Below are 20597 nucleotides of genomic sequence, written 5' to 3' on the forward strand. Positions count from 1 at the left end.
GAGTCAAGATTTTTGGTGTCGCTGCCAGGGAAGATCAAGTCAAGATCTATCAGGTTCCTACACATAAACTCTCACCTCCTTTCAATTACATTATTTGCCATTTGACTCTTGTTTTCCTCTCCCCCACTTCACAAAATTTGCCTTTTCATTTGCCTTCTTTCCATTTGCCATTTTCTTGCAGGACCTGTTGTTTGTTTGCATTCTGGTTTGCATAGTCACGATGACTCAAGAAAACACTAAGTTGTGTGATTCTTCCAATACCAATAATAATGATTTTATCAGCACTCCGATTGCTCCTCCCGCCACTAGTGTGAAGTCATATGATATTAATGTCGCTTTGTCGAATCTTGTTATGAAGGAGCAATTTTCGAGTACTCCTAATGAGGATGCCACGTCCCATCTAAACACTTTCGTAGAATTCTGTGATATGCACAAGAAGAAAGTTGTGGACAATGATATTGTTAAGTTGAAATTATTTCCGTTCTCTTTGTGTGATCATGCTAAAATTTGGTTTTCTTCTTTGCCACGAAATTGTATAGATTCTTGGAACAAGTGCGAAGATGCTTTTATCATGAAGTATTTTCCTCCCGCAAAAGTTATTTCTCTTAGAAATTAGATTATGAATTTTAAACAACTTGAGCATGTGCATGTTGTCAAATCTTGGGCAAGGATGAAATTGATGATAAGAAATTACCCAACTCATGGTTTGAATTTTGGATGATCATACAATTCTTTATGCGGGATTGAATTTTGTTTCTAGAAATATTTTAGATTCCGCCGCACATGGTAATTGTATGGAAATTACTTTGGGTGATGCTACTAAATTGCTTGATAATATTATGGCTAATTATTCACAATGGCATACTGAAAGAGCTCCTACTAGTAAAAAGGTTAATTCTATTGAAAAAATTGATGCTTTGAGTGATAAAGTGATGCTCTTATGAAATTGGTTGCTAGTATACATGCTTGTATTGATCCTAATGATGTGTCGTTGTCTACTTTGATTGAGCAAAGCAATGATCCCGTCGATGTGAATTTTGTCTCGCGAAACAACTTTAATAATAGGGATTAATGCTTATAGGGGCCATTTTAATCCAAGGCCGTATCCTAGAAGTTCTTCAAATAATTATGGTAATTGCTATGGTAATTCTGGTAATAATAATGCTAGGATGCCCCCTGATCTTGAGAGTAATATTAAGGAATTTATCAATGCGCAAAAAGCTTTCAATACTATGATAGAAGAAAATTTGAATAAGATTGATGATATGTCTAGAAGCATTGATAGAATTCCGCATGATGTAGAAAATCTCACGAATATTTTTTCCTATGGTTGGTATTAATGAATCAATTAAAGCTTTATATGTTTCCATAGATGAAAGTAAGAAAAGAACCGCTATGCTTAGAGCTAAAAGAATTTTTTTAAAGAGTGTTTCCCGATTGCTTCCATAAAAATGATGAAGAAAATAAAATGATTGGTGTTTGTTCTATTGATTCCTTGTTTACTATTGTTAAAATTAATGATCAGGGAACTGAAGAAGATTCAACCTTTTCTAGAAGGCGTTTCCATGATTTGGAGGGTGAAAATATTATTGAAATGATTGATAAAAGTGGGATTGGAGAGGTCAAAACTTTAGCTAGTGATGCATACCCTATTTTGGATTACAAAAACCTTAATTTTGATATTTGCTCTTTGATTGAGTGTATTTGTAGGATCTTAAGTATGTCTATAGGGGGTGCTTAGAGTACTTGAAAAGATAAAACTAAGCTTTTTCCCAATTTTAAGTGTGGGCCAGTTTTAGCAATTATGATTAGTCATGTACACCCTACACATGCACATCTAAGAGTATAGCAGCGGAAAGTAGGACATGCAAATGCAAAGTAGGGGGTAAGGTAGGGAGATCAAATGCAAAGCTTGACACATCGATTTTGGCATGGTTCCGATATGTGGTGCTATCATACGTCCATGTTAGTCGAGACTTCAACCGACAGAGGGTAAGGCTGTGAGATTCCACGGACGGCTCCACCCACAAGGGGTCCACAAATAAGTGGCCTTGTCTATTCCACCATGGCTTCCGCTCGCACATGACTAGCCTCACTCACGATAGACCTTCACAAAGTAGGTGATCTCCTTGCCCTTACAAACATCTTGGTTCAACTCGACAACCTGAAGTAGGAGGCTCCCGAGCGAAACCTAACCAATCTAGGAGGCACCACCCTCCAAAAGGTAATAGATGTGGTAGAATGATCAACTCCTTGCTCTTGTGCTTCTAAAGATAGTCTCATCAACACTCAATCACTCTCTCTCTCTTAGATTTGGCAGGGGTAGAGAGATTGATCTTGTGGAAAGCAACCTGGGGAGGCTAGAAATCAAGGTTCAAATGGTTGGAATGGAATCTCTTGATCACAACACATGAGTAGGTGGCCCTATGATACGTCTCCGTCGTATCTAAATTTTTTGATTGTTTTATGCCAATATTCTACCACTTTCATATACTTTTGGCAACTTTTTATACTATTTTCGGGACTAACATATTGATCCAGTGCCGAGTGCGAGTTCCTGTTTGTTGCATGTTTTTTGTTTCGCAGAATATCCATACCAAACGAAGTCCAAATGCAATAATAAACCTACGGGGATTTTTTTTGAAATATTTATGATTTTTTGGGAAGAAGAATCAACGTGAAACTATGACCGAGGGGGTCACGAGCCTAGGAGGCGCGCCCTACCCCCCCCCCCCAGGCGCACCTGGCAGGCTCGTGACCAATCCCTAAGCCGGTTGGGGCCCTTCTTTCGCCGCAAGAAAGCTAATATCCGGAAGAAAATCGTGTTAAAAGGACACCTCAATCGGAGTTACGGATTTCCAGAAATTTAAGAAATGGTGAAAGGCCAGAATCGGGGAGCGCAGAAACAGAAGGACACAAAGAGAGAGATCCAATCTCGGAGAGGCTCTCGCCTCTCCGCCGCCATGGAGACCATGGACCAGAGGGGAAACCCTTCTCCCATCTAGGCGGAGGTCAAGGAAGAAGAAGAAGAAGAAGAAGGGGGGCTCTCTCCCCCTCTCTCCCAGCGGCGCCGGAACGCCGCCCGGGACATCATTGTGTGACGACGATCTACACCAATACCTCTGTCATCTTCACCAACACCTCCATCACCTTCCCCCATCTATATTCAGCAGTCGACTCTCCGGCAACCTGCTGTACCCTCTACTTGAACATGGTGCTTTATGCTTCATATTATTATCCAATGATGTGTTGCCATCCTATGATGTCTGAGTAGATTTTCGTTGTCCTATCGGTGATTGATGAATTGCTATGAATGGTTTAATTTGCTTGTGGTTATGTTGTTGTCCTTTGGTGCCCATCATATGAGCGCGCGTGTGGATCACACCATAGGGTTAGTAGTATGTTGATAGGACTATGTATTGGAGGTCAAGGGTGACAGAAGCTTCAGCCTAGCATAGAAATTGATGCATACGGGATTGAAGGGGGACCAATATATCTTATTGCTATGGTTGGGTTTTACCTTAATGAACGTTAGTAGTTGCGGATGCTTGCTAATAGTTCCAATCATAAGTGCATAGAATTCCAAGTAAGGGATGACATGCTAGCAGTGGCCTCTCCCACATAAAACTTGCTATCGGTGTAGTAACGTAGTCAATTGCTTAGGGACAATTCCGCAACTCCTACCACCAATTTTCCACACTCGTTAAACTAACGTAATTGTTTCTTTATCTAAACAGCCCCTAGTTTTTATTTACGTGTTCTTTATTATCTTGCAAACCTATCCTATCACACCTACAAAGTAATTCTAGTTTCATACTTGTTCTAGGTAAAGCGAACATAAAGTGTGCGTAGAGTTGTATCGGTGGTCGATAGAACTTGAGGGAATATTTGTCCTACCTTTAGCTCCTCGTCGGGTTCGACACTCTTACTTATCGAGAAAGGCTACAATTGATCCCCTATACTTGTGGGTTATCAAGACCTTTTGCTGGCGCCGTTGCCGGGGAGAATAGCGTGGCGTGAATATTCTCGTGTGTGCTTGTTTGCTTTATCACTAAGTAGATTTATTTGCTGTTCTAAGTTGTTCTCTATCTCTAGTTATGGATATGGAACACGAAATACCAAAAAAATTAGGTGTACTTGCTACTCATGGAGATGGGGAACCTCCTAAAACCCTCGATGCTCATTATGCACTTCTTTAATAATCCTGAGAAAACCCCATTGAATTATATAATGGGATACACGTTGGATCAACGTGAATACTTTAAGGATTATCACTTGACTCAAAAAGGGAAACTATTATGGGATCAAATTCATATGTTGAAATGGTATTCTTAGGAACTATGCTTGAGATATGATATTACTTGTTGCTCTAGGATGAAGGCTAAACACCTTCCCTTTTCTTGTAAATTTAATGCTAATGAAACCTTGGCTTCTTATGCTAATGGTATATATGATTACTATGATGTGGAACAAATAGAAGAGTTTGTTGCTTTTATGGGTGCTTATGAAATTGAAGCTTTGTTTAAAAAGTGTGATGATAATGATGATGTTTACCGATCTAAAAATTTGGTTATGCTTCGTTATTGTTATACTAATTATGAATGTAATGCCCATATTTATCGATTTATGGAGAAATTCTACGCTGCGCTGAAACTGTGAGCTCATTAGATGAAAAAGATGACGAGGAGAGCGAAGAACAAAAGGAGGAAGAGCGGACTAGCTACCCGTGCCCACCTTCTAATGAGAGTAACTCTTCAACTCATACATTGTTTAATTTCCCTTCATTCTTAACGAAGGATGAATGCTATGTTGATTGCTATGATCCCTTGGATTCGTTTGGAATATCCCTTTTTGATGAACTTGATGCTTGCTATGCTTGTGGCCATGATGCCAATATGAATGATGCTTATGAAGATGACTTTCTATAGTTCCTTATGTTAAACATGAAATTGTTGCTATCGCACCCACTTTTGATAGTCCTATTATATTTTTGAACTCTCCCAACTACACTATATCGGAGAAGTTTGCTCTTATTAGGGATTACATAGATGGGTTGCCTTCTACTATTACACATGATGATTTTGATGAATATAATATGCATGTGCTTGTTGCTCCTACTTGCAATTATTATGAGAGATGAACTACATCTCCACCTCTCTATGTTTCCAATACGATAAAATTGCAAGAAACTGCTTATGCTATGTATTGGCCTTTACTTGATGTGCATGAATTGTTCTTTTATGACATGCCAATGCATAGGAAGAGAGTTAGACTTCGTAATTGCATGATATATGTTACCTTGTGCTCACTACTAAATTACAAATCATTGTTAATTAAAATTGGCTTTGATATACCTTGGGATCCGTGTGGATCCATTACTTGAGCACTTTATGCCTAGCTTAATGGCTTTAAAGAAAGCGCTGCCTGGGAGACAACCCGGAAGTTTTAGAGAGTTATTTATTTCTGTTGAGTGCTTTTATATAGTTTAAAAACAAAAAAATATAGAGGGGAACTTAAAACTTTTTCAAAAAGAGAAACGATTGAAAGGTGATGCATTGCGGAAGTGAGGGTCGACCTTGAACACTTGTGTTCATGCTCATGGAAACAATGTAGAATTTTTCATGGAAGTTTCTTGCAAAAATAATTATCCCCTTGTACAATTCCATTTTATTATAAAAATAATGTGACAAGTAAAGCCTTTATGATTAGTTTGGGTGATAGTTGTTTGATCATGCTGAAAAAGACAAAAACTTTGCACTCACGAAATCATTACTTATTTCTATACAGAGAGCGCTATTGAGTTGATTCTTTTTTCTGATGATTGATATACAAATTGACTTAATTATCATAATTGTTTCAGAATTTTTGGAGTATAATAAGTATGGTATGTGTTCAGAGTACTATAGACTGTTCTGTTTTCGACAGATTCTGTTTTCTATGCATTGTTCTCTTATTTTGATGAATCTATGGGTAGTATCGGGGGGTATGAACCATGGTGAAGTTGGATTATAGTAGATATAATGCTAATATGAATTTGGAATGAGTTCACAACAGTACTTAAAGTGGTGATTTACTTTATTATACTAATGGATCTCACGAAGGTTTTGTTGAGTTTTGTGTGATTGAAGTTTTCATGTTTTGGGTGAGACCACGATGGATGAAGGAATAAGGAGAGGCAAGAGCCTAAGCTTGGGGATGCCCGAGGCACCCCAAGGTAATATTCAAGTAAGACTCAAGCGTCTAAGCTTGGGGATGCCCCGAAAGGCATCCCCTGTTTCGTCTACAATCTATCGGTAATTTTACTCGGAGCTATATTTTTATTCGTCACATGATATGTGCAAATGCTTGGAGCATCTTTTGTGTTTATTTTTCCTTTTTCTTTTATGCACCATGCTGGTATGAGATAGTCCTTGGTTGATTTATAGAATGCTCTTCGCACTTCACTTATATCTTTTGAGTATGGCTTTATAGAATGCTTCATGTGCTTCACTTATATCATTTGAAGTTTGGATTGCCTGTTTCCCTACACATAGAAACCGCCATTCGTAGAATGCTCTTTTGCTTCACTTATATTTGTTAGAGCGGGGCATATCTTTTGTAGAAATAATTAAACTCTCATGCTTCACTTATACCTATTTAGAGAGTTAACAGGAGTTGGTCATTCACATGGTTAGTCATAAAATCCTACATAAAACTTGTAGATCACTGAATATGATATGTTTGACTCCTTGCAATAGTTTTGCGACATGAAGATGTGATATTAGAGTCATGCTAGTGAGAAATTGTGTATTCATAGAAATACTTGTGTTAAGGTTTGTGATTCCCGTAGCATGCACGTATGGTGAACCGTTATGTGACGAAGTCAGAGCATGATTTATTTATTGATTGTCATCCTTTGTGTGGAGGTCGGGATCACGCGACGGTTAACTCCTACCAACCCTTCCCCTAGGAGCATGCATGTAGTACCTTGTTTCGATGACTAATAGACTTTTGCAATAAGTATGTGAGTTCTTTATGACTAATGTTGAGTCCATGGATTATACGCACTCTCACCCTTCCACCATTGCTAGCCTCTCTAGTACCGCGCAACTTTCACCGGTGCATTACACCCACCATATACCCTTCCTCAAAACAACCACCATACCTACCTATTATGGCATTTCCATAGCCATTCCGAGATATATTGCCATGCAACTTCCATCGTTCTGATTATTATGACACGCACCATCATTGTCATATTGCTTTGCATGATCGTAAGATAGCTAGCATGATGTTTTCATGGCTTGTCCGTTTTTTGATGTCATTGCTACGCTAGATCATTGCACATCCCGGTACACCGCTGGAGGCATTCATATAGAGTCATATTTTGTTCATCATTATTAGAGCATTGTCCCATGTGAGGAAGTAATAAAATAGGCCAATGAAGCCCAAATAAAAAATAAAAAAAGAGGCCGAAGAAGCCCACCAAAAAAAGGGGAAATAATAATAATAATAATAAATGAGATAAAAGAGATAAGGGACAATGCTACTATCCTTTACCACACTTGTGCTTCAAAGTAGCACCATGATCTTCATGATAGAGAGTCTCCTATGTTGTCACTTTCATATACTAGTGGGAAATTTTCATTATAGAACTTGGCATGTATATTCCAATGATGGGCTTCCTCAAATTGCCCTAGGTCTTCATGAGAAAGCGAGTTGGATGCACACCCACTAGTTTCTTTTTGAACTTTCATGCAGTTATAGTTCTTGTGCATCTGTTGCATGGAAATCCCTACTCACTCACATTGATATCTATTGATGGGCATCTCCATAGCCCGTTGATACGCCTAGTTGATGTGAGACTATCTCCTCCTTTTTGTCTTCTCCGCAACCATCATATTCTATTCCACCTATAGTGTTATGTCCATGGCTCACGCTCATGTATTGTGTGAAAGTTGAAAAAGTTTGAGAACACTAAAGTATGAAACAATTGCTTGGCTAAAATCGGGGTTGTGAATGATTTAAATACGTTGTGTGGGGAAGATGGAGCATAGCCAGACTATATGATTTTGTAGGGATAACTTTCTTTGGCCATGATATTTTGAGAAGACATGATTGCTTTGTTAGTATGCTTGAAATATTATTGTCTTTATGTCAAATGATAGACTATTGCTTCGAATCACTCGTGTTTTAGTATTCATGCCATGATTAGATTATATGATCAAGATTATGCTAGGTAGCATTCCACATCAAAAATTGTCTTTTTTTATCATTTACCTACTCGAGGACGAGCAGGAATTAAGCTTGGGGATAATGATACATCTCCGTCATATCTATAATTTTTTATTGTTTCATGCCAATATTCTACAACTTTCATATACTTTTGACAACTTTTTAGGGACTAACATATTGATCCAGTGCCCAGTGCCAGTTCATGTTTGTTGCATGTTTTTTTGTTTCGCAGAATATCCATACCAAACGAAGTCCAAACGCAATAAAAAACCTACGGGGATTTTTTTGGAATATTTATGATTTTTTGGGAAGAAGAATCAACGCGAAACGATGCCCGGGGGGTCACGAGCCCAGGAGGTGCGCTCTACACCCCTAAGCGCACCTGTCAGGCTCGTGACCAATCCCTAAGGCGGTTGGGGCCCTTCTTTCTCCGCAAGAAAGCTAATATCCGGAAGAAAATCGTGTTAAAAGGACACCTCAATCGGAGTAACGGATCTCCGGGAATTTAAGAAACGGTGAAAGGCCAGAATCGGGGAGCGCAGAAATAGAAGGACAGAGAGAGATCCAATCTCGGAGGAGCTCTCGCCTCTCCGCAGCCATGGAGACCATGGACCAGAGGGGAAACCCTTCTCCCATCTAGGGAGGAGGTCAAGGAAGAAGAAGAAGAAGGGGGGCTCTCTCCCCCTCTCTCCCGGCGGCACCGGAACGCCGCCCGGGACATCATCGTGTGACGGCGATCCACACCAGCACCTCCGTCATCTTCACCAACACCTCTATCACCTTCCCCCATCTATATTCAGCGGTCCACTCTCCCACAACCTGCTATACCCTCTACTTGAACATGGTGCTTTATGCTTCATATTATTATCCAATGATGTGTCGCCATCCTATGATGTCTGAGTAGATTTTCATTGTCCTATCGGTGATTGATGAATTGCTATGATTGGTTTAATTTGCTTGTGATTATGTTGTTGTTCTTTGGTGCCCATCATATGAGCGCGCCCGTGGATCACACCATAGGGTTAGTAGTATGTTGAAAGGACTATGTATTGGAGGGCAAGGGTGACAGAAGCTTCAGCCTAGCATAGAAATTGATGCATATGGGATTGAAGGGGGACCAATATATCTTATTGCTATGGTTGGGTTTTACCTTAATGAACGTTAGTAGTTGTGGATGCTTGCTAATAGTTCCAATCATAAGTGCATAGAATTCCAAGTAAGGGATGACATGCTAGCAGTGGCCTCTCCCACTTAAAACTTGCTATCGGTCTAGTAACGGAGTCAATTGCTAAAGGACAATTCCACAACTCCTACCATCACTTTTCCACACTCGTTAAACTAATGTGATTGTTTCTTTATCTAAACAGCCACTAATTTTTATTTACGTGTTCTTTATTATCTTGCAAACCTATCCTATCACACCTACAAAGTACTTCTAGTTTCATACTTGTTGTAGGTAAAGCGGACGTAAAGTGTGCGTAGAGTTGTATCGGTGGTCGATAGAACTTGAGGGAATATTTGTCCTACCTTTAGCTCCTCGTTGGGTTCGACACTCTTACTTATCGAGAAAGGCTACAATTGATCCCCTATACTTGTGGGTTATCACTCTCTCTCTGAAAAATGGATCTGGCAAGTGTAAGTGTGTTCTAAGTGCTTCCTCTATGAATGAGAGGTAGGTGGCCGGGTATATATAGGCATCCCCCAAAATCCAACCGTTACAACATTATTGCCCAACTCGGTGGCAACTTTTGAATTATCGGTGAGATCGATATATGAATCTCGGTGGTACCGATAAGATGACCTAGACGAGTTTCCAAATCTCGGTGAGACCAATTTCAAACTTGGAAATTTTGATTCTTGAAATCTTCTCAACACAAAGTTGGTCACTCAATCTCGGTGGCACCGATGTGAAAATTGGTGGTACCGAGATGGTAGGGTTTGGCATAGGATCTGTCAAGTGTAAAATCGGTACGGTCGAATGGAAATTGTTGATTGTACCGATTTTGCTGGTTTGGCTTTGGAGAGAGATATCTTTGTGGAAGAATGGCTAAGTATATTTGGTGGCTACCTCTAAGCACTTAAGCAACCAACACTGGCGGGGATCCACAACAGCGCTTGCCGCCTCCAACACCAGAACCACGCAACCATCACTGACGGGGATACACGACAGTGCTTGCCGCCTCACATTTTGTTGGGAACAGATCGCGCTGGAACTTGGCAGAGGCCATCCCGCGCGAATCCACTTATTGAAGCGACTAGCCATCACCTCCACCCTGGGAGTGTTGTTGACACAGGCGCGAGCACCGCCATGCATGCTTCAAGTCAGTACCAAAGCCTAGCCGAGGGGCGTCAACTGATGCCACGCCTGTCGTATGAGAAGATAAAATGGGCCCCGATGGCAACGAAGGGGCTTCGTCGGGCACGCCACGTGGTGTCGATGACTGATACGTCCCAAACATATCTATAATTTATGTTTGTTCCATGCTCTTTTGGGTGACATTGTTATATGTTTTCCTACACTTTTATACCTTTTTACACATATGTGGACTAACCTACTAACTCAGTGCACCCAGTGCCAGTTTCTGTCTGCTGATGTCTTTTAATTGCAAGGACTTTACCCCACTTTTCAGAGCCCTGAAAATCCCGAGAAAAATATATAAAAATCAGCGTGACGGAAGCTTCACGAAGCACCAAGGTGGGCTAGAGGGGAGCCATGCCTCACCCAGGCGGCCACCTGGCGCGGGCCCCCTCCTGGCCGCGCCACGAGGTCGCCTGGGCGGTGGTCCACCCCCCGTCGCCCTCCTTGGCCTATATTTACCCCTCGGACAGAAAACCCTAAACATATATCCAGAATCGCGATTTTTTCCACCGTTCCGCCGCCGTAGCGCTTCCGAGATCGGGAGCGCCAGAAGTCCTCTTCCCGGCACCCTACCGAAGGGAGGATTGACCTCCGGGAGCTTCTCCACCACCATGGACGCTTCCCGGAGGTGCCGTAAGTAGCCCTCCTTGGACCATGAGTCCATGACCAGTAGCTATGTGATGTCTTCTCTCCAATCTTGTGCTTCAATGCTTAGCCCTTGTGAGATGTCCTACATGATCAAGGCATCTATCTAATTTACCTGTTGTTGCTGTGCTGAGTTTGCTGGGATCCGATGGATTATGAGATTATGTTCAGATTGTGATGAGTTATATATTTGGATCTCCTTTTATATTATGTTCTTATGTAATTCATGCATGTTTTCCGTTGTTTTTATTGCTTTGGCCAAGTAGTAGATTGTAACTCCAAGAGGGAGCGTCATGCTTGATTGTGGGTTCATGCCCCCTGATGTCTAGCTTGAGTGACAGAAACATGAGACCAGGGGATGTGTTGTTGCCACCAGGGAGAAAACAACGGTGCTTGTAACCACGGTTGCAAGGATTGTTTACCTTACGCAAAGTTCGTTAATGCAGTTGTCCGTTGCTTTGAGTTTACACTTTGGGTGGGGCTCGCAACTTAATACCAGCGAGATGTTCTGGATAGATATCTCAAGGTGGATGACTAGAGAGTACATGGTGATGGATAAATAGTCTACTTGTCTTGGCGTACTGTCTACTACTTTTGAGCCTCTAACTTTCTTGTAGCATGATTAGCATTGCGGTGCGTTTATAATTCTATCAATTGCCGAGCAGTAATTTGTTTACCCAGCATATTTGTTTATCGTCTTTTGAGAGAGACAAATCACTAGTGAACATCATGGGACTCTGGTCCATATTTCCACCATTGTTTACACCTCCACCATTTACTATTTTTATTTACTTTTCCGTTGCAATCACTATCGCTATTCCCGCTTGTGTTTTGATCCTTTGCAAACTACAAGGCTGGAGAGACTGACGACCTCTCTGAACTCGTTGGGAGCAAAGTTATTTGCTGTGTGTGCAGGTCCACGTCTTCTGCTAGCGTTAGAGCAGCGGACACCTCCCTGTTGATCCTCGGAGTCCTCCTGGTTCGATAAACCTTACAGTCCCCGTGTAAGGGAAATCTGCTGCTGATTACATCTCCACCTTCCACTTGGGGTAACCAACGAGGGGCAAGAAATATATCCATCAACTCGTCATCAATGACGGAGAGATGTGGGCCCGTCAACAAGATTTAGGTTTCCCTCCCCATTGCCGCATAGAGGCAACGCGAGAGGGGGTGGGTCCCTTTTTGGGAGAATAGCTAGGAGGGGCCAGCGGCGTGGGTAGCCATGCCCTTGGATCGTAAAGCTCATACCCATGTACATTTGAGATTAACTCACGATATGTCTAATTGGTGGGTGTACAAAGTTTATGCGAACTTAAGAGCATCTACAATCAGACCTTGCAAATCGGACCCTCAAACGCCTGCGGACGCGTCGAGGCGCGTCGGCGAACACTGGTCGGTCACGTCTCAAATAATGCATTTTATATCCGGATACCTCAAATTAGAAACCTCAAGTCCATACTATTACATGCAACGTAAATCTAATATTAAGTGGGCTCGTCCGGCTCCACCATGCCCATGTCTGGTGGCTTGCTACGCCCCTCACACTGTCGGTCCGGTCGTCGGCGAGGTAGAGTAGGACATGGGATACTAGCCGGCTCACACGAGTCGAGCTCCCACCGTCTCCCATGCCCTACTCTTCCTCGTCGTGCCCATAACCTCGACGATGCGAGTCGACATAAGGTCGATGACAAAACCGTCCTGGGAGGAGCCGATGTCCACCACGACGCCGTCACGTCGCCCGCATTGGTGCACCATACAGGGCGCCGAAGAGTGTGGCTTCGCCTCTCCAACATCCACCGCCGCAAAGGCCTCCGCCGCATCCCATGCCCGCTGCGTCGCCCAACGGGCAGGCTACGCCATGACATCGTTCGAGGACGGCCATGCTTCATGCTCGGCACGCAAATGGAGGGGCTGCGCTTCCGCCACGGCGTTCGGGCACCACACGGACCGCATCGCCTCCGGTGAGGCAGCAACGCTGGATCCAAGCATCGGTTGTGCGAACGCAATGGATTACCGACGTTGCGAGTCCGAGCGCCGTCGTCGTGCAGCTGCCTCCCGAGAGCGGCGGAGCGCATGCCGGACGACCATCTCCTCCTTGGGGCCGAGTGAGACGAGCTCGTGGTTGACGGATCTGGAGGTGAAGGACTCAGATCCTGTGCCCGCCATGCCGGAGGTGAGCTTGGGTGGCGGATAGGTGGGAAGGGGAGTGAAGTGAAGTGGCTTGGGTTTGGTCCGGCAATCAAATGGGGACGAATATATGTGGGATAGATGCTGACCAGTGTGGGCCAGGCATGCGTGCCCGGGCTCCCCATATTCGCTCCATATTTGGGCTGGAAATGAGGGGTGCTGGTGAGGCCGGTTTGAGGGGTGTGTCTGGGTCGCTTTTTCGTGACCGGTCACTGACCGGGCAGCGTGCCCGAGTTTTGGAGAAGGATTTGAGGGGGTCCGGTTGTAGATGCTCTAACTTGTGTTGTAAGAAGTATCAAGGAAGGCTAACAATAAGTATTATCTTTTACATACACAAATATTTGATCCGAGCTCATATGCTCCCGGATGAACATTAAAAGACGAAAAGATAGTAAATCAATTAAACAAATTCTTAATGTTTTTCGTGATGAACATTGATGAAAATTTTGACTGTTTGCAAATTTTTTTGACGAAATGACATTTGAGTAGGCCTGGGCAAATTTGCATTTCTGTCCCTAACTCGAACCACCTACTTAGATTTGTTCCTAATTTTTAGTTATGCTTGAATTTGCCCCTCTGCCCGTCAAGTCCTTTTATAGAAATGCTCTTCTGTGTCGTTACCGTCCGGTCAACGGGCTTTGACCATCTCGGTGAACAGTAACTCAAATTACAGTAATTTCGAAAAAAATAGCAAAGAAAATAAAAAAAAATTGTGGGATCGAATATACGTACAAACTTTCTTGCTATTTGAACATTCCAGGAGCTCATACCAAAGAAAACAAATTAAAATTATACGCCTATGAACAATAAATTTTGAAAAATAGCAAGGAAATTCTAAAACATCTGAATTTTTTTTTTGGCGTCCAAGATGCTTGGATGTGCAAGGTGCGTGCAAGTTTTTGTGTTTAAATGGCATGCGAGGATCTCTAGCAAAAAAAAAATAGTGCACTTTTCAAAGTTTTTTGCCGAACCAAATGTTTTTTTTTCTCCACGAGCTCCTACAATGTGCAAACATAACAATAATTTGCACACCAAAGCATGTTGGACGCCAAAAAATTTCATATTTTTTTCATTTTTTGCTTTTTTTGTATTTACTGTTCACAAACGTACAATTTTAATTTTATCCGTTGATACGAGTTCCTGAAATGTTCAAATAGCATAAAAATTTGCATGTACATTGCACACCCGTGTATCTTCGATCCCACGATTTTTTTTTTAATTTGTTTGTTTTTTTTTGAATTTACAATTCATCAAGTTACTATTCACTACACAGTCTAAGCCTGTTGACCGGACGGTAACGACACAGAAGGGCATTTCTATAAGGACACTTGACGGCAGATGGACAAATTTGAGCATAGCTGAAAATTAGAGGTAGATCTGAGAGTGAGCGTAAATTAGAGGTACAAATGTAAATGTCCAAAAAAAACAATGCTTTCAAAACACTTTTGTTGGAAGCATTTTGGAGCATTGGTTTTGTTTTTCTTGTCGTGGTCTTCACGAATGTTATTTCATCACAAAAAAGTTTGCAGAATGTTAAAACTTTTATCAATGTTTATTGTAGAATTTTTTTTTCAGAAATTTGTATTTTTTTACTATTTTCCAGGTTTTACTGTTCATTCGACAGCATATGAGCTCGGAATCAAAAGAGCACTTTCGAAATAAAAAGTGTTTCTTTAGAAGAAAAGCTAATGCTCCTGCTAGGAATCAATCAACATGAAGAGCGTTGGCCATTAGAGCACGGTCCGGCTACTCGTAGATGCAGGACTTGTGGTGGAGCAGGCGGAGGGGGGCCGACGGTGAGTTCTTGCCGATCTTGACGCCCATCAACCAGAGCGCACGCTGCCGTATGCTCGAGTTCTCCTCGCTGATCCCGATGGTCCAGGCGATGCAGAACTCGCCGTCTCCGAGGTAAGTCAAACTGCTGTCCGGGAAGCGCGCGACGGCGCGGACGTTCTCTTGACTGAAGGACGTCGGCCAGCACGGCCGGGTGTCGTCCCATGCATACCGGGCCGGCGGCGGCGAGCGCCGAACGTCCCAGGCGCAGAGGCGGGTGGTCCTGGGGCAGAGGCCGAAGCAGAGGCCGGCGCCGAGGTCGGGGACTAGGAAGCCTCGGCACTGGAACGGCAGCTCCCAGTCGCCCTCCTTGCGCCAACCATGGGTCGTGTCGACGGAGTAGGTGCCCCTGTCCGTGGCCGAGACCCAGAGGCGCGTCCCAGCGGCGAAGCAGGCGGTGACAGTGCACGCCGGGTTGTCGCGACTGGAGTGGACCAGGTCGGGCGGCGGGTCGGCGAGCCTGCGCCAGGCTCCGGCGACCAGGGTTTCGCCGAGCGGCTCGTCCAGGCAGGCGGGCCCGCTGCGGCGCTTGACGACGCAGATCCGGCGACGGCCGAGCGGGACGACGAAAGAGCCACCGGCCTTGTCGTGCGCCAGCTCCGGCCCGGCCGAGGTGACTCCGGACTTGGTGTCGTGCAGGACGGTGCGTTACTGGTTGCTTACGCCGACCAGGGTGGCGCCGCCACAGGCCAGCGCGAAATCGATGCGCTCGGGCCTGTCAGCAATCGTGGCGAACCGCGTGATGGGAGCGGGGAGACACCGCATCTTGGTTTCCTGGGACTGGGAGGAGGAGAAGAGGTGATTGACGTTGATCTTGAAAAGGAGGTACCCGTGGACGCCGTCGTCCACGACGACGGAAAGGACGCGCCGTCGCTGCACCATCCTCGCGCTCCGGATTCGATGGGCAAGTCGCCGACTTCATATTTTACTAGATCGTGAATGAATGGCGCGCGTTGCGGCGCCAGTTTATTATCAATCTTAAATGAAAGAGGGTTGCAATGTTAAAAACATGTACTCCTTCCTCCGTTCCTAAATATGAGACCTTTTAAAGATTGCATTATAAACTACATACGAATGTATATAGACATATTTTAAAGTGTACATTCACTCTTAAAAGTCTTATATTTTAAAACACAGGAAGTAGTTGGTTTTATTTCTTGACATAATAAAGGTTACATTGTTTCAGTTTGGCTGGCATGGGTCTTTTTGTGTGCGTTGCACATGCAACCAGCCGAATCGAAAGCAGTGCTTCAAATTGAATAAATTCGTTCAGGACAAATGAATTGATAACCCTTTATCTACAGGTAAATTTCAGTACACGAATTATTTGTTGATTCCTTTTGCACTATCTCTCAGTTTGCCTACAGGTACTACTTGGCTATAGACCAATTATAAATTTAAATCTTTGACGAACATCTGTACTGAATCTGTTCACATATCCGTTAATCCGATAACTTTATTTTATCTGCCCTATTGACATGGACGTTGCGCAGATAGTTAGAACACTTGTCATGGCCAGCTGATGCATGAAACAAAAATGATAAAATAGTAAGAGAGTGTAGGTTGAAGATCCTAACACGTGCACGTGGGTACATAGACAATTCAATTAGGGATTCAAATTTTCATTATGTCGGAGAACAAGAAAGAAAACACACGTTACATTTAAAATACACATGGCCCGATAAAAATAAAAATAAAAGGAAAAGGTAGCTAGGTAAGACAAACGATCATCCTGAGTACCACATTACATGCACGAGCCTTTTTGTTGGATGAAGAAATTTGGATTTTTTTTCTACACCTGAAGCAAGTAAAATATGCATAAAGTTAGTGAGAAAATAATTTTAAAAAATGTTGGTGAACGCCTACATAATTTCTAATCAAATGAAGGTAATAAAACTAAAACACACTCACACACACACTCAAAGTTAGAGAGCTTTCCTTCAAACTCACATATATAGTCATTGATCCAACAAAAGGAAATCATGATGTGCTTTGGCCACATAACAACGTTACTGACAAATAGGAACCGAAGTTGCGATCCAACAAAGCATGGTGTGGACCACACATAGACGACATCATAAATTTTAACTAACTAAATCCATTCACGCACTGAGAGATCTTGAAGTAGGAAGATGACGTATTGCAGTGGATACATACTAACCTGGTTCGACAGCCATTGCAATTCCCCAAATCAATCCACCTGAATCAGGCTCCAACACCAAAGATGAGGTCTCTGGATTACAATGAACATGAACAAAGAGGAAATGGTGTTGTACAAGTTTACCAACACAAATACCATTAACAAGTGCTTGGCTCTATGTTTTTCTATTCCCTCGTTTTGACCGATGGGCTTATCCTTTAGTTCTGATGAGTAATTCAATTTTAAAAATCACTCTACAAGCAATCCAAATACATGCACCAAATGAGAACTAAGTTCAAACACCTTTGCATCCATAGAAAGTGAGGCGTGGGAAATACAGAGTGGACTTGAAAATTACAGGACAAATAAGAGTTTATCTATGTATAAGAAGTACCTTCAAATAGAAGACGCTGATATGCACCGTCCTCATGTCGTTTATTTAGAATAGAAAAGCTGAATAGAACAGGGTTACTCAAAGTCAACTCTGCACTGTGTGAAAGAATATTGGACCCGAACAAAAACTCTCACACTGTAACAATTAGCACTATGAGCAATTGGAAGATGTTGTGTTTAAGCATATTAATCTCAGGCAAGAAATCATTGAATGTGAAAGTAGGGACTCACCTTGCAATGCAGCAGAATCAGCCAACCTGTTGGAACCGAGGTCTGATTGACCAAGAAAGAGAACCTGCATTTATTTGACAGCACAAAGAACAATATACATAAAAAACCTATAACTCGATGCAGAATTGCGGGAATCGTGGAGAGGCCATTGGCAGAAGAGGAAAGACGAATCAACGACCAGAGTGAACTGTCCACCATGGTCATCCTATAAAATGTTTTGCGGGAGCGATGAGGGGAATGAGGAAGGAAAGCAAAGACGATGGAGATTATATGGATGCGAGATTAAAGGAACAGCGTGAATCGAGAGCGAAACTGACCTGAACACATCGATTTCCATTAACTGGCCTCTTGTAACCATGATTCAATTACTGAATCGACGGAGTCGAATTGACATGACGGTCTGCTGCCCTGGGCCCTAAATTGAGACCCTCTCGGCTAGATCTGGAAGACCGAGCAACGACTTTCTCCACCAGCATCCTACGCCTCCACTGATCCCCCTCGTGCAACTCGGTCGGCTGGGCCCGGAACCTACTCATCCGGTCGATCCCCTTCACCGAACCGAATGGCACCTCGATCCCGCACCTCCTCCGGCCGATCCAATCGACCTCCTCGCATCGGGACTGGATAGATGAATGCTCACGGTCGCTCCTCTCTAACCCTCCCTAGTCGATGGATAGAGAACCGCACCACTCGACCTCATTCACCGAACCGCATGGCTGGAATGGGCTGTCTTAAGGCCCAGTTAACCACAGGGGACTGTTTTGGCCCCTGGAGCAACAGCCCACAGGACAGACGGGCTAAATAAGAAGATTGCGCAGCTTCAGGAAGGACGTAATCCAACGGCCAGAAACTCCTAATTTGCAAAATTGAACGGTCAAAAACGTCTAATCGGTGAGAGGGCAGGGATTAGGTGTAGTTTTACTGTCCCAGTTAACCACAGGGGACCGCTTTGGCCCCTGGAGCAGCAGCCCAGAGGACAGACGGGCTAAATAAAAAAGACTGCGCGAATTAGCTTGAGGAAGGACGTAATCCAACGGCCAGAAACTCCTAATTTGCGAAATCGAACGGTCAAAAATGTCTAATCGCTGAGAGGGCAGGGATTAGGTCCAGTTTTACTGTCCTTAATTCCTGCCTTCCTCGATGCTGATGTTTTTTTCAGCGGTTGGATGCTGGATGCTGGATGGTGGGAGAGAAGCGTGCATATAAATAAGAAGACTCGACTCGACTCGGATCCCTAACCGACCGGTCTTTTAAATTCCACGTTCAATTTAATTTATAAAACTAATCATAAATAATTTATATAAGAACAACCTAAAATCTGAAAAGTGCACGCGCACTTATTGGAGAGAACGGACTGCCCGCACGATCGTGCAACGATCATCTCCGACGTGGTTCAAGTGCCTAGTGACGGACCAGAGAGTATTTTGAGTGGGGCAAATTATTTGAGTGGGGGCAATGTTTTTTAAAAAGTCAACGAATTCATGCATATTTTTCAAATAACATAAGCAAATATTGTTGTAGTTTTAAATTTTGAGTGGGGGCCTAGGCCCCCACTCACCTCAACGTAGGTTCGTCCCTGTAGGTGCCACCTGGTCGGAATTGGTACCATCGCGGGATCGTGGGTGGTTTATTTATATCGGGGGGGTCGTGGGCGGCGGTTTTGAAATCACGAGCGCACTTTTCCCAACTTTCCTATCATCTCCCCTCGCTCGTCCGCTATTCCTCTACCCACAAACGATCCAGGCGCGCAAATTTGTCCAGAAAATAACGCACGTCTTCCTTCGTATCTGCGGCGACAGCTTCTCTCTTCGGGATCTGTGCATATCCCACCCGCCACTTACTCGCCCAACCTGCTGGCCGACTCCACTACCGCGTCACTCCTGACCACTCCCAGCATGTCGCGCACACCCGATAAACGAGCTGTCGGTGTCAAAACTAACAGATCTCGGGTAGGGGGTCTCGAACTGTGGACCTTTGGATCGATGGGTTGCAGGAAGAGAGGGGAGACATCAGTTTACCCAGGTTCGGGGCCTCCTATGGAGGTAATATCCTACGTCCTACTTGATTGTATTGACGAACATGATTACATAGTTAATCTACCTCGAGTTCGTATATGCTAAACCCTAGATGATTCAGCGCCCTCCCTACGGACAAGGGTCCCTAGTTTATATAGACACGAGGGTCCCCTAGGGTTTTACAAGATACCGACTATAATCGGGAATAAATGAGCCGACCTAGTCCTTCTAAGCTTGGAGCCCATGTCAATCCTCGGTGTCTTCCTTCCTTCGTACAAAGTCATCGACCATCCGGACTCTGATGGTCTGGTCCATGGGTTGGCGCCCCGAGGACCCCTTAGTCCAGGACTCCCTCGGTATCCCCCGAACTAACCTTGAGTGCCCTTATGTAGAGTCTTTGACAGCTTTTCACATATTTGGTAATCGGCTTGAAAGGCGAGTTCCTTTTTCGATTTGTAGTGTGACGAACTAGTCTTTGGCGAATCTTCAAATGTCGAAGCGTCGCGGGACCCGTAACCTTCGATCTTGTCCCTGCACTTTAATATCCTCCATTCCTTCCTCCGTAAGCGCAGCCAAGGAA

The 20597-nt window shown here is 43.6% G+C and overlaps 1 long non-coding RNA gene across 5 annotated transcripts; it reads right to left on the reverse strand.

The window, feature by feature from the left end:
• Nucleotides 1-16832: 16832 nt before the first annotated feature.
• On the reverse strand, nucleotides 16833-18718 carry LOC123402740. 5 transcript variants are annotated; one of them, XR_006611344.1, is made up of 3 exons: nucleotides 18320-18718; nucleotides 17400-18066; nucleotides 16833-17036 (listed from the first exon to the last, which is right to left on the reverse strand). It is a non-coding gene; the product is annotated as an uncharacterized LOC123402740 (long non-coding RNA). The 5 variants fall into 5 exon arrangements; XR_006611341.1 differs by having other exon boundaries at nucleotides 17400-18207; XR_006611342.1 differs by having other exon boundaries at nucleotides 17400-17831; nucleotides 18003-18718.
• Nucleotides 18719-20597: the final 1879 nt, after the last annotated feature.

Source organism: Hordeum vulgare, chromosome 6H (assembly GCF_904849725.1).
Source record: "Hordeum vulgare subsp. vulgare chromosome 6H, MorexV3_pseudomolecules_assembly, whole genome shotgun sequence".
In the NCBI taxonomy this organism is placed as follows: Eukaryota; Viridiplantae; Streptophyta; class Magnoliopsida; order Poales; family Poaceae; genus Hordeum; species Hordeum vulgare.